This window comes from Onthophagus taurus, chromosome 2 (assembly GCF_036711975.1).
Source record: "Onthophagus taurus isolate NC chromosome 2, IU_Otau_3.0, whole genome shotgun sequence".
Classification (NCBI taxonomy): domain Eukaryota; kingdom Metazoa; phylum Arthropoda; class Insecta; order Coleoptera; family Scarabaeidae; genus Onthophagus; species Onthophagus taurus.
Genome location: NC_091967.1, coordinates 14429986 through 14445294, shown reverse-complemented (window position 1 = coordinate 14445294; position 15309 = coordinate 14429986). Strand labels below are relative to the sequence as shown.

The 15309-nt window shown below is 34.6% G+C and overlaps 1 protein-coding gene across 2 annotated transcripts in view; it reads right to left on the bottom strand.

Annotated features, from left to right (window-relative positions):
- The window catches only part of LOC111426945 (uncharacterized), a 58278-nt gene that overhangs the window by 27721 nt on the left and 15248 nt on the right, over window positions 1-15309 (bottom strand). The window lies entirely within an intron of this gene.

Genomic DNA, 15309 nt, shown 5'->3' with positions numbered 1-15309 from the left:
ATTAATCGACGACGGCGTCAAATATGTTATGAGATTAAATTTTGGCGGCACGGTGGAGTTTAGCCTATGCATTTAATTTTCCAGGTAACCTACCTTTGATAACTTCTATCTCCATAACCACCTGCTTTACATCGATATACCAAAATAACTCACTTAAACTTTCCAAATCAGTTATCCGTATGTAATCATCAACTTTTCATATGCTCCTCAAATAAACTTCGTTATAGTAAAATTTAATAAATCTCGAATATTCTTTTAATGAAATCAAGTAACTGATATTTTGTAAGTTTCTTATAAAAGATTTTCCAGACATATTCCTACAAAATAAGTCGAATACACTACCTTTAAGTTATAACTTGCAAACTTCTCTGTGCATTCAATTATGATTGCATCGCTCGCATAATATAGAAGCGTTCAATTTCGTGCCCGTTTCACCATGCCAAATAATTGAACTAGTTTTAAAGAAAACTAATTTTCTCGAAGAAGTTATTTTACGGAATACTTATTTATATGTGTTATATATTTAGCTTGTTATAATAAAACCAATAAAGATACAATAGTACAAGATTACTATAATAAAATGAACGTGATATTAAAAGAACTTGTTTTAGTTATTTTGTTAAATAATTGTTATAGAACAAATAAGATGAGAATAAATTTCCTTTTATTCATTTTTCATCAGTTTGTTTTGCATGGATAGAATCTTTCGTTAATACTTATCTTCAGATTTATATAGTAATTAATTATCCTTATTAATCATAAAATATTGTAAAAATATTTCAGGAAATGAATTTTTCACAAATTTTAAAAATAAGGGAAACAAGAACATTTCTTAATTTCCGTGAAGTACCATCTCATGGCCATAATTCACCAGAACAGGTTATTTGCACAAGACATCTTTGATAAGTTTTAGTTGCAAGTTCAACGGTTGTCGAAAGACATTCGATTTACTTCTCTGCTAACAACCAGTTCAGGTAAGTTATTACAATCGCCACATACTTGCAAACTTTTCCCACTTCTTCTCCCAAAGTATTGTAGCGTGAAAGAGGTCTCCACCGTTTATCAACAATTCGATCCAGCAAAGAATATTCCATACATATCAACACAGTACTGCGATATAAAGCATGAAGGAGTAGATGTTCTTTCTCTTTACGATGAGTCTTGATTAAATCGAACTACTGAACTCAGATACTACACGTGTGTCAATTTTCCAACAAGGTCCTTAAAACTCTCGATCTATTTCAACGATTCATGATACATGCAGTAAACCAACCGGTATCATAACGTAAAGTATCAATTTTGAGTACGAAGGGTTTGATTAAAATTGGGTTACGCTTCGTAATTTACACTCAATTCATACTTTTAATCCTTTTTGGGAAAGCGTACGAAGTGTTGTCAACGCTGTTTTATTTATTATAACCGAGTGGTGTTGAAAATTACGATATCGTTTCAAAACAAGAACGTTTTTACTCATCGATATGCTCGTTGTTTTGGAAACCTTATCCTGTTCTTCGATTGCCGAAGAAACATTACTCCCGACTTGAATGACTTAAGGACAAATCGGAATTCATCCCACAGCACGTTGGTATGATAATCTAGATTCTGGATTATTCTACATTAAATTTACGTCCACAAATGAAGCTACCGTAGTCTAAATTTCGAGACTTGCATTAAACGACGTTCTGCAATGGTAACTGGAAATGTAAATGACCGCGGTTCCGGACTTAATAATGGCTTCATACTTTGCCATCATTCCTCAATTTTTGAGATATGGTCGTACTATGATCATATCGTCGCTTTAATGATAGATGTTGCAAATAGTACAGATAGTGAGAGAGAAAGTTATAGAGAGAATCGAAAATCTGTTATAATTGGCTTCAAAATTTCCAAAGCAGTTTCGATATGGATTCTTTTACTCGACAAATTCTCCTTCTTAATTGATAGAATTCTTATAGAGATAAACATTGCAAGTAGCTATGTAATACTGCAAAGTGATACTGATTTATTAATTGGTTTGAAAATGATACAATATCTAAAAAAAAATAATTTCAGAAATAATAGCGAAACTGTATAAACGTGTAATAGCATTCAATGAAAATTTAAATAGTTATATGACGAGAAACTTTTGACATCAAGCTTCGATGGTATTGATATCATATCCGGAATATAAAGCTATAATTTAGTGCCATTACGACAGATTGATTTTCGCGGTACCGCCCGAAATAGACGATGGAATAAATTTAAAGTTCTATATAGCGTTCTCGTGTTTCAGTGGTCCGGGGTTATAGGGGAACGACGAAAGGAGGAAGCCGAACCCTGCAATATCTGGGATCATAACGATATATCACCAGTGGTGGCGCGTGGCGGTCTGATTCGAAAATGATAGCGAGAGAAGGATTTGACGCTTATTCGGCCTACTTCCGTCCTATAGGACGATCATAGAATTCCAGAGACAAAAGTATTGTTGGGAATTGTCACAAACACCAACAAAGTATTTATTTTAAAGAACTCGTCGACGTCCATACCGTGACAACGCGGGATTAACCAACTTTCAGATTACAATATAGGTGTGTCGGTTGTTGGACAAAGTTTTAATGCACAACTTTAACGAGGCAGTTATAATGTGGTGGTTCGTCGGTCGGTTATTTAAAGGAATTTTAATGTCTCTAATACGGAATACAAAGTTTGACAAAAACATTTCGCGCTAATTTGGTCAGAGAGGATTATTCTCTCTTTGTTTCAGTCGGTATGTACGATATTAATTCAATATACTGTTACGAACATTTTTGACCGAACTTTAATGTAGTTATTGTCAAACAAAGTTTCAGTATTACGTTGTAGGTACGAACGCATTCGTTAAGGTATAAATTGATCGATATATCTATGTAAATAATTTTCTTGTTATTATATTTGAAATATTGAAATTGAAAAATGTCCTTAGAAAGGTAAGGAAACCTTTTCTGTTTACAGAGTGTGAACAAAATTGAGATTGAAATCAATTTCTCAAGAATTCTTGTAAACGTAAATGTTATTTAACATTACTGTTGTTGAGAAAGTAATTTTATTGTAACTAAATTTTATTCATACTTTTATGTCGGTTAAGTACAGCTTGTTTATGGAAACGTTGTTTGGTTTGATTAATTGAAATCAAGTAATTGCAGTGAGATAAAGGTTGTTTATAATGACATAACAGTTTTTATCCTGATGAATATGCACGAACAAGAACGGAAACAAGACAGCTCTAAGGCAGTTATGAATGTATGAATACTGGGAAAAATATGTCATGTTTGCGAAGTTGATGGTTGTGCGTAATAAATAACAGTAATTATGTATGAATTTTCAAATAATTTAAAATAACTTTTTGATGGTAAAATATAATATTTCTCGTCCTCTTCAACTTTTATTTTCAAGTAAAATGTAGTACTTATACTTACAACTGGAGGTCGACTAGAGTGCGGGCTTAAGAAATTCGAGGGAGCGAATTGAAACGTCATTATGTCGCCCGAACAAATCTAAAGTTTTAATTTAAAATTAATTGCTCGGCAGAGCGTCTCAGGGAGTAAGGGCCGAGCCCGGCCTGCAAAATATTGTTAACTTTCAGTTTAAATTTAACTGCATCTAATCTAAACTTTCGGGCGACCCCGTCCTCCCCGCGCGCTGTATTAAGGCGGTGGAAGTTTTAATTTCGCGATATTAACCTCCGGACCCGCGGCGAGCGGTGCGGATATAAAGTTTTCACGGGATCTCTGATTACTTTATCATTTTTATTACTTTTGACTTTCTTAGTGGGCGGACGGACTGGACGTATAAATTTCTTAAATTACCTTCTGATATCGCGGTCGTGCGACCGTCGAGCCGATTCTCAACCAAAAATGCTCTTTGCGCACTCCGTTCGGATAAAGTTTTCTCGACGACCGTTCACCTCTAATTGAATCGCTAAATTTAGGAGTTCATTTTTCAATCCGTTTACGATCAAAATATACTGTTAATTACAAATAAGCCTTTTCAAATTACTTTGGTATTTAATATCTAGGTACCCAATTCTTGTACAATTTATTCTAACGCATTGTGCCGATGTTTATAACCTTCCAATATCGGTCCTGGGGTTTCTTTCGCTTTGAAGTTTTCAATATCGCTTTCCCATTTTCAACAGAAGCTTCGTTTGCTTCTGTCCTCCATAGGATATCCTTGCAATTTTATCTTCATTTAAGAATCTCGATTTCAAGTCATTGCTATTCAGCACAGATGTTATGTTTGAAATTACTTTTCAGTTCAATTTTGCTACCAATATTTCTTTCTTTATCTACGGTTGTTTAGTTCAATCTTTATTATCGCACTTATTTGATAGTATTTATGTCAAACGATGTAATTGATTACCACACTAATTGTATTATAATAAGAATGGCTCCTTTCATATTTTTTTCAACATTAACATAATTTTGGAAATCTGCTTGCAAGCGATGTCGATAAAAAATATCCGTTTAGTAACGATATGAGCGTAAATATATATAAACGCCTGATTGTTAATATTAAGTTAGAGGAAGTGTGTGGTTGTTGTCGGAAGATAAAACACTACAATACTCTAAATTCAATATCAACGGCTCATTCTACTTGTTTGTCAAATTCAATAGGGAGTTTGTCATGCCTCATCTCAGAATGGCATCAGATTTAGTGACCACAAAGGATCATATCGTTGTTGATCCTATTACAAAAGCTATATCAATATAGCTTTATTTTTTTATATGAAAATACGTCAAGATTTTGGAACCATAATTCAGAAAGTAATATTTAGTGGGGAAAACCTAATCAGCCCTACGGGATAGATTAGAGAAGATGATATTCTCTCCAAAGTGTGTGTTGCTCTCTCCAATAAGTGAAATCTTTTTTCGAAAGCTTCATCAGTAGATTTCCTATGAAGAATTATGGGAATCTTAATTGATGCGTAAAGACGTAAAGCTACAAATGATCAGTGATAGAAAATCACAACACTGAGTATTAAATTTGAGTATATCAGCCTACGTTATGGGGACAGGTAATCAAGTTTACGTAACTATAGAATACATGCAGCAATAAAAAGTATAAGTACGACGGAAGTTGTAGGACAAGGACAAAAAGGTATCATAATTAATAATTGATAAAAATAAATCCTACTCATTGCCGTTCTATTATTAGTGTCATAGTGCATGACTAAATTAGATTAAATTTATGAGAATGTATGGTATGTCTAGTTTGTGTATGGTTTGTTAACGTAATTCCGTGGTATTAAACACGTTGGATAGAGTCTTACCAATAACTTAAGTGTCACATAACAATTGTGATCAAATTCAAAAGACATTGTTTCCCAATATTGTTTAACGTGATTGCCACATTCGCTATTGCTGATATTCTTTAGTATGCTAACCATCGGAAAGCATTAGTAAGCAACTTGATAGGTTACATATTTGGTTTTTGAAATTAAACAAATGTCAAAAATCAATTAAATAAATGAAAATGACTCCTTCAAGTTTCAAGCCATTCGATAAATTACTTGGGGTATTAGTCTTCATTCCTATTATTCATTGAGCCGTTTGAAAATGCGACCCTTGAAATGTCGAATATGTATGGTGTAGATATAGGGAGTAATGGGTAGCCAGCGATGTAATCACAATGAGTGCTTACTAGAGATTGCTTCTATTAGCTAGCGTTCATCGTTCGAAGAGCGAGTGTATTGAGGAATTGTGAGATGATAAACATGACCACTCAATTTTCACTGCTACTATGAGGATTCGTCGATGCACAGATAATCGCTACATATAATGTAATGATCAATTCAATTCAAAGAACAAGCAAAAATACTCCAACGAAGCTAAGCTGAATTCCAAAGAACCGTCTGCCTAAGGTAGACTACAGGCAGTGTCTTCCACTGACTCATTTGATATTACGAAATTTCTTGCGATTAGCAATTTGCAGTAGGATTAAAAAGTTGCTTGGCCGAGGGCAAACCGATACCCGATAAAACCTTATATCTTTTTAGGTTTATGTCGGCTTTGTATAAATCAAAGAAATTCTTTTAATGTACATCGCTATCCTATTAGTGTACCCATGACATTCATCCTAACATTTCTGTAGATCGCAACGCGGTAAGTATATATGTATTTGTATAAGTGCATTAAGATGTAGACGTTTTCATCTCTTGTACACTGAGAGAAATAGATTGTACGAATCGTATTATAGAAAAAATATTATACATGCAGCAATTCATTGTATTATATTCATTATATTTATTGTACTGAATACAATCTCGTCTCGCTGTCACTATTCGTAGTAAACGTATTATACCTTATAGTATATTTTTAGTGCATAGTACAATCCATTTCTCTCAGTGTATCTGTCCCTAATCTTCGTGAAAGCAATAACGATGAAAACTGGATCGCATTATCCGATTTCTGAGTCCTTTATGTCTATTTATATTTCGATCGCGTTATTATTTCGAAAATTTAATTCCGCGTCTTCTTAATGTTGCCAAGAGAATCATAACGGTACGTGGTAGGAAGATCAATAAAAAAAGTTGTCTAGTGTACCTTATAGCAAAATTTTGTTTAATATTAGATAAAGTTCGACGACGTTTTGATGAGAGACAATGGAGAACGACAATTTTAAAGCAATTACGTAAACGTGTCATTTAGAAAACGACACAGTATAATAAACAAAAACGCAAAATGAAGATAAAATGAAGTCTTGGAAACCCGTTTATTATTTGAAGCACAGTAATTGATTTCACATAAAATTTTTAACTCTTCCGCCATCCCAAAATAGAAAACGTAATGCTTCGTGGTAAATTGATTTTATAAACGCGAGCCAACCGAACGAAATTATATGTCAAGCGGATAACTACGTGTACTTTGCCGAGCTAACCGCCGCCTGCGAAGTACAATTTATCTGCTCTGACTACCAGTTTCTCTGCCATTGGTTCTAAATTTATACATTTCCTTCGACCGTGGTGAATATCTCATTCTTTGGGTATCAGATTAAACTAACACCAATTTATCACTGGTTGAAGAATCAAGGCGGAACTAAACCTATTTTTAATTAGTAAATTAAGGAATAAAACTTTGAAATGAGAAGTAAAAAGAATGGATTTAACTAAAACTTGGATTTAATATAATTTTCGGAAGACCCATTCGCATGTAGCTCCTAATGACCGGAAGACGGGTAGTGAATAATTGCGCGTCCGTCCGGTCATATTAATCAGAAAATCCCTTGGGCTACTTGAAAGGTAAAATAAATGAACTTAGTTCGTTCTTTCAGCGTACTTTTCAATTATCCGCTCTATGCGGGGCAGCAGAGGAACGGTCCCAAGCAATATGGTTCTTTATTAATAACGCGATCGAAATGTAAATAGACATAATGAACCATTCTGTGTTCGGAAAGCGGATGATGCGATCCAGTTTCTTCGTCGTTGCCTTCGCGTACAATAAATTATGTGAACGTAATGGTTCCTTTAAGTAAAGCTAACGCTGTCATTAGCTGTCATAAAAAGTATTTCGAAATTATTGTATATTAATTTATTGCTATAAATATTTAGTCATATAAAACATTTTATCAATGAAGTTGGTTTATGGCGGATACTGAGCGTACTTCCACCCATTGATCTTCAGCATCGACATTAAAAGTTTATCCGCGTTTTGTCCTATTTCTCCATGCTTCGACCATTAATAACGAGGAAGCGCGTCGCACGTAGACTATATGGCGTTAGATTACGTTTGATTGATGTAATTGCGCTGCCGTTCTTTCAAATAAAGTTGGAACGGGTCGAACGAGCGGGCTGGTGGCGTCCATCGCTGATTACTTCGTAAAAATTGAGCTCCTGTCATTTGTCAGGATATTACAGCTGCCGAAGTCGTACTGAAGGATATTAATCACGGAATATAAGTGCGCATTAGCGGGATTACGAAACTTGCCGTGTTCGATTTATTGATTGACACCGTTACGAATTTCTTTCTTATCCTATTGCGGTATTGCACCGACCATGATTTCCTCTTGCGAATTGATTCGAAACATTTTGTTACAGATTGGACAGTTTTAGAACTGATCCAAGAGAGCGATCAAACTTAATTTGACATTTTATGACCGATAATTCCAGTAAAACTTGCCCGAGATTGGGAAATATGACGTCCACTTTAGATGTCTTTTTTTGATATATCTCTAGATAATTATAAAATAAAATGTTAAAGTTATGTATGCTGATTATCTAGATGTCACCGCGTCAGTTAATCGCATCTTAAAACTTACGAAGCAGTTGTAATTAGTTTCTGAATATGTTACAAGTCACGATGGCCTGTACTATGAGAGTGGTTAACGATTTCTATCCGGAAGCATGTTTCAAGGAGCAGGGGGTAGTTAATTAACTTTTCCGCATTAAAACTTGTAAAATATTCAAGTGGCAAGCGTGTACGGGAAACGTGACACTCGTTTTAAGACTAATTGCTGGTAATCCACGTGAAGATACCGTGAATTATTAATGTACGACCATGGTAGTTTTGGATACGAAAACTTATCTTGCGCACGATTATGAGGTACTCGTGAAAAAATTCATAATCATATATTTCTTATTATATATATCTTGTTTGTTCGTCTCGGCAGCGGACTAGAGAGAATTTTCGTATTATATTCTTTTCCTATTGTTACGTTTTTGCAATTAAAAATACCAGGTCAACAGTTTCGCTTATAATTAGAATGCGTGAGTTTCGTGACATCTCATTTCATGCGAATGCGATATTTCATATTTACATAACTTGGCGTTAACAAGTCCCCCTAAATTATACCAGATATTTCAGTGTGCATGAGAGAAAATAATTAGAGGTCGATATCTATGAAATGAAACACTCATGAATATTCGCGTTAATTAATTATACAGTGTATTCATTTGAAAACTTTCAAAACTTTTAACAAGTGACAACTTTGAAAAATTGACTCACCCCCTATCCCTATCCCCAGAAGCTATTCCCTTAAAAATCTTAAACAGAAAAGGATATCGAGTAATATCTTATTTTTTGAACTACTACATTTTTAATCAACGCCATTTCATTTTTTGTTCTCTCGGTTTTTACTTCATGTTTATTTTCTTCTGTTTTGGTGCAAATTGTATGTCTCACCTTCGACATTTTTTCTGCGATATCCAAACTACTTTCATCTTTCTTGAACAAGACCTAGATAAATTTGAGATGAAATTGTACCTGATCGAATACAGCAATACACAGCAATCGATAAACCAGGATATTTGTTGAAGACTATATTTTGTAAGCTCATAAAAGTTACGATTTTCTTCTCGAGGTAGATTTTAAATACAAACATTAACAATTGATTTATTGATAGTATTTTTCAGTGGAGCATTTGATCTTTTATCTCGCATTCCTGTCGAATTTTCTTGCTTGTTTTCTAAACCTATTGTCTATTTTAAGTGATTGCTCTCAAAAACGCCAACTCGTTGGTAAGCATTATCTAATGCAAGCTTTGTATTTCTTCACTTTGCTTTCGGTAGATAAAATAGTTTCTTCAGATAGTCGTTCTTACTCACCACATTGTGGCTGACTTATTTAACTGTTTTCTCTCATTTTCTTGAGTTCTCCATAAGACGATATGGCCACGCCCAAATAAGAATAGTCTGGTAGTAGCTGTATAAAGTGGCCAGTCACTTCTAGTACTCTTTACATCTACGTGGTTTTGCCATAGTTTTGCTCTGGTAACATTTATTTCCATGTTGACTTTTTTCCTGTCAATGATTGTCTGCAATCAATGTAGCGTAACATATAATTTTTAAATCATCTTTTACCCTCTCGTATCCATGTTTGACCATACGTCCTTGCTGTATAATACCGTCCATTAAGGAGTTGAAGAGATACCAAAGTATTTCTTGTATCGCATCTGTTAATCTGATGAACGCCTTTATCAAATCTATAAAGCACAAGTATCCTACTATTCTATTTAATTTTCCTCTTCTTGGTTAACTCCGAAGACCACGTTGACGGTTAACCTATTTTTCCGAAATTCCTGTTGTGCCAGCGTTATTTAAAAATTCAGGTAAATCAAACGCGCATTCATCACCGAAGCAAATATTTTTTACAAATGTGTTATTATCATTGATATAGTCCCTCTATGAAGTGCGATTTTATCCGGATGTACTTCATTAAATACTGTGGCAGTTCGTTAAGCATATTGATTTTTAGTTCCATAAATTTAATTCCAATTCTACCAATTCTTGTAAACTGTATCCAGAATTATCTGTTGTTGTATTGATTTAGGTTTTGATAATATATTTAATTTTAAAGTTATTGAGACTATAGTCTAATTCTTTCGTAAACAAGTTGTATTGAACCTTTAAACACATCAAGACGAAAACTATTTGTGTTGGTGGGTAAATACACCTGTTATTTTCGAATGTAATGGTAAATTGTGATTATTTATGGTTTGTCATTAAATATATATACAACAGTTGTACCGATGGCTCTAATGATTGATGGTAACGTGATTATCGTATCTGAATGAGTTAGACGTTTAGTAATACCACTGCCAATAAAAATAGTATTTGATGTAAACTGCCCCTAATTTAACAATACTAAACCCAACTTGCAACAAAACTAATCAATACAACGAGTGATCACCAACTCAAAACCGTAGGTGCTTCCATTAAAGCTCAGTCGGGGAACGCGAAACTAAAAATTTACACTTAAACTATATTTAACCCTCTAAGAATGATATCTTATTGTTTTATACAATTTTCGATTAGCAAAAGAGTGCAGTCTCTCCACCGACATTCGTAAGACGTTTCAGACACAATCTAAATTACGAAACGCATATTTTGCAATGATTTTCCTGACTACCAAAAAAAAATGTGGAACAGGCACTTTTGGACACGGAACCTCGGCGTTAAGTAATTACGACAATTAGATGTTTGTTGTTTCAACATTGAACAAAATAGATAACAAATGTTGAAAAATTGGCTTATCAGAAAACTTAATTGTTCAACAGGACAACGGTCCAAAACATACGGCCAATAGAGAGGCTGCTAGATCGATACCCAAAACTTCGAATCATCTAACACAGTCCCCAAAGCACTTGACAGAATGATCCGACACAGGATCATTTCAAGTAAAGAGGACTTAATGCTTTAAAAGAAGGATAGACAAAGATCGAATTTTTGGTAATGTTAGTCACCTTAGTCGATATTTGTCCACCGTGGGTGGAAAGTAAAATATTCTTTTCGTCATACTCAAGCGTCTAATGATGGTAACCAATATCACGGAAGTTTAGATACCAATTTACTTGGGAACGTTGCGTGCGAACCGCATAAAACATGTGTAATGCATTCCTTATCAAATTTTATAAAAATCCTGTTTAAAATATAAAGTTTCTAGTAACACATACAAATACTATCGGTAATGGTATTGAACTAAATTTAAGTCCCCATAAAAGGCGAGTCATGCTCGGTATTTATGAAATATATATGAGATCGATATTACACGATGGTCGATATTCCCCAACAATCCACATTTTCTCGTAAAATTGAAGATACATAATTTTACCAAAATTATTAAGCATTTAACCTCTCTACTGGGTATCGTAAACATTGGACATGATGTTTGGTTCTCCCTATTACACAGTTAATTATATGTCAAGACTGAAAAACTATAATTTTTGACTATGATATACATAAAATTTTTTAGAAACTGGAAAATTATAATCAGCACATTTTCCTTCAAGTTGTTTTTGTCAAAACGAAATTACTAGACAATGGAGCGAGAACATCATTTCGACCATTAACAGCTTGCGAATTATTTGGAATCAAATTACTTTGGTGAGCCTAAAGATTTTTCAGGCTCATATGGATTCTAAATATAATCAGTTCGTACAGAAAATGGTAGAAATTCAGCAAGTACAGAATTTACAAAATGTTCAAGTTACCCGGCGCAACAGATTTTTTGCAAGTCGGTTTGGATGAATTTGCAGCCTTCGCCGGTACTTGGAGCTTCGCTGGGCAATTACTTCTTTTACGGTAAGCATATTGAGGTCTTGATGTAAGATGTAATTAGGTACGAACCAAGCTGCGTTACATATTTGTCGAAGCATTTTAGACTGAAATCGCTGCAGCAGTAAAATGTTTAATTCGGTAGCGGTGCTGTAGACTAGTTGTGAGCTTCTATTCATAAACCAGTGCATTTTCCTGTATAACAATCCTAGTTGAAGTCGTTTGGCCCAAATATATTTTTTCCAGGTTTTTTTTTGAATTTGAATTCATTTTTAATAGGTAATGGCGAGTTATTTAATGTAACAGTGGACTTATTCGGATTTATTTTTACTCGCCACTGTTCAAACCATTCCAGCATCAATAAGTGGGGTAGGTTTTGAGATGCTATTTGCACAGTGTTGTTTGTCGTAGACATATAGGCTGTGTATAGAAGGTATAGGGTAGGCCCAAAATAGTACCTTGAGGAACTCAATCATGTATCGGTAGCAGCGGCGTCATTTTGTTTAACGAAAAAGTATCTCTCTGTCAGATATGATTCCAATAGTGTACATACTGGATAAGGTAGATAGGTTTGAAGTTCGGCTATAAGACCATCATGCCATACTCTGTCAAAAGCCTATGACACGTCAGAAAAGCTGCTATACAATAGTTTTTGGCCTCTAGCGCATCTCTAACTGATTTCACTACACTGTCCACTTGTTCTATAGTACCATGCTGTTTTCTAAACCCAAATTGATAATTAGGAATTAACTTTTTGTTTACTATGATGCTCTGAAGTCTCTTCAATAAGAGATTTACGAACACTTTTGAAGTAAACTTATTGGGCGGTAAGAAGTCACGTCCCTTTTTCTCTAGATTGATATGAAAGTTCAAACTAACAATTATGATGTTGCCTTTTTTCATCCCGCTCTACCAAACCTTTGTAACCTGTTTGAAATTTTATTCCATTTTTTGCGATCTATGCCGCTTTGTCCTACAAATTGATTGTTGTTACTTTTTTGAGTATACTAATTGAGTACAAATTGGAGAGAAAACAGTTACATATTACATTCAATAGATTTTTTGAACGGTAAATAACTCGTTTTATATATACATGTAGGCTCTTTCTTTATGTTGTCTAGGGATTTTCTTTTAATGTAACACGTTTTAGAATAAAACCGTATATTAAATTAAACTGTTTGATAATAACAAAATGAACAATGAATTCGTCTTTGCACGTCTTGACAAGTGTTTCATGCGGTGTCTTCGGCGGAACTCTCTCGACTCGTCTTGATGTTCTTTAAAAAATAAAATGTGTGTGTGCGCGAATGGTGGGGAGACCGAAAAGTGACGCCCTCTCTTGGGTAAACTCCTACATCTCGGCCATCCTAGCCGTCATTCGCCTCGAATGGCATCCATGGCTTCATCTTTTCTGCGCTGCTAGTCGTCTTGTTTGGGCCATTATGATTTCCGACCTTTTCCAGATTATAACGATCCGGTCCATAAGTGCTCACAACCTGATAGGGTCCATAAAACTTTGGTAGCAGCTTTGAATCATTTTGGAATTGTGTTCGTTTGATTGCCACTAGATCGTTCACCTGGTCTATGTTCTAGCGTGTAATTATATTCTTCGAGCAATAGAGCCCATCTTGCTATCCTTGTACACAGATCCTTTTTATTCATCGTGACTGCAAATGAAGCACAATCAGTCAGTATTTTGAATTGTATTCCCAAAAGATACACTCTAAATTTTTTAAGAGCTTCTACAACGGCAAGAACTTCGAGTTCATAACTGTGATATTTCTTTTGTGCGTCGTTTGTTTTGCGGCTCCAATAGTAAACTGGATGAAGTTGGCCATCGTCCATATTTTTTTGTAGTAGCACAGCTCCAAATCCATCGCTACTTGCATCCACATGCAGTTCGGTTTCACTTTCATGGTCAAAAATTTTCAATACTGGCTCTGTACACAAAAGTTCTTTCAATTTTTTAAATGACGCGCTTTCGATTTCTTCGAATTTAAATTTTTTCTCATCTTTCAACATGTCTGATAATGGTTTTGCTATTAACGCGTAGTCCTTTATGTACTTTCTAAAATATCCCGTCAATCCAAGGAAGCTCTGCACCTTCTTTATCGTTGTCGGTATAGGAAAGTTCATAACCGCCTTTATTTTTCTGAGAGAAGGTTTAACGGTACCATCCTCAACTTCATGTCCAAGGTATTCTACCTTTGTGTCCATAAAATAGCATTTAGACCATTTAAATTCAAGGCCGTAGTTTTCTGCTGTTTTCAATACTTCTTCTAGGTTGCTGTAAGCCTCTTCTACTGTCGTTGATGGAATTATCAGGTCATCCATGTAAGTTAATACGATTCCTTTGTGGATCAATTTTTTGAATACTTCGTTCACGTATCTCTGGAAAACAGCTGGTGAGTTGCACAAGCCAAATGGTGTTTTCAAAAATTCATATTGTCCGCTTGGGGTAACAAATGAAGTATACTTTACACTATACTCGTCAACAGGTACATGGAAAAATCCGTTTTTTAAATCCAATGTAGTAAAAATTTTTGCTTTAGCTAAACGATTTATCTGGTCTTCTATTACCGGTAAGGGATATCTGTCCTTTATTATTTTTCTGTTCAACTTCCTATAGTCGATGCATATCCTTGTCGACCCATCTCTTTTCTTTACCAAGACTATTGGACTTGCGTAATCAGAAATGCTAGGTCTCACTATTCCATCAGCTATCCATTCCTCAATCTGTCTTTCAACTTCTTTCTTTTCCATAAATGACAGTCTTCTAGGTGATTGATAAACTGGTATTTCATCACTCAATATTATTTTAGTTCGAATCGCTGTACTCTGTCGATGCTGTGGTTTGTACGCTTGTACAATATTCGATATCCGTTTGTAACATCCAAGTTTTCCTACGTTTAAGGTATTACTGTCCATTTGAATCATAAAGATATCACTTAATACTTCTCTTTCCTTTTCAATTTCTCGAGTCATGATTAAATCTTTATTTTCTCCATTCTCCGTCACTTTGATTCCTTTGTTATTTATTGTCAAGGTTGCAAACTCTAGTACAGGTTTTCCAATAATGAATTTCATGGGAATTGCTTCTTCGGGAACAATGTGGATATCTGTTGCAAAAATACAGTCATCCATTTTCATCTCTGTTTTAAACTTGCCCAATGTTGTAATGCAATTATCTCCGATTCCTTTGATTGTTATAGGCGTTTCGTCAAATTTTGGCCCACCTATTTGCAAAAATGCTGTTACTTTTATTAAATTTAAATCACTCCCAGTATCGATAAAACCGTTGATTT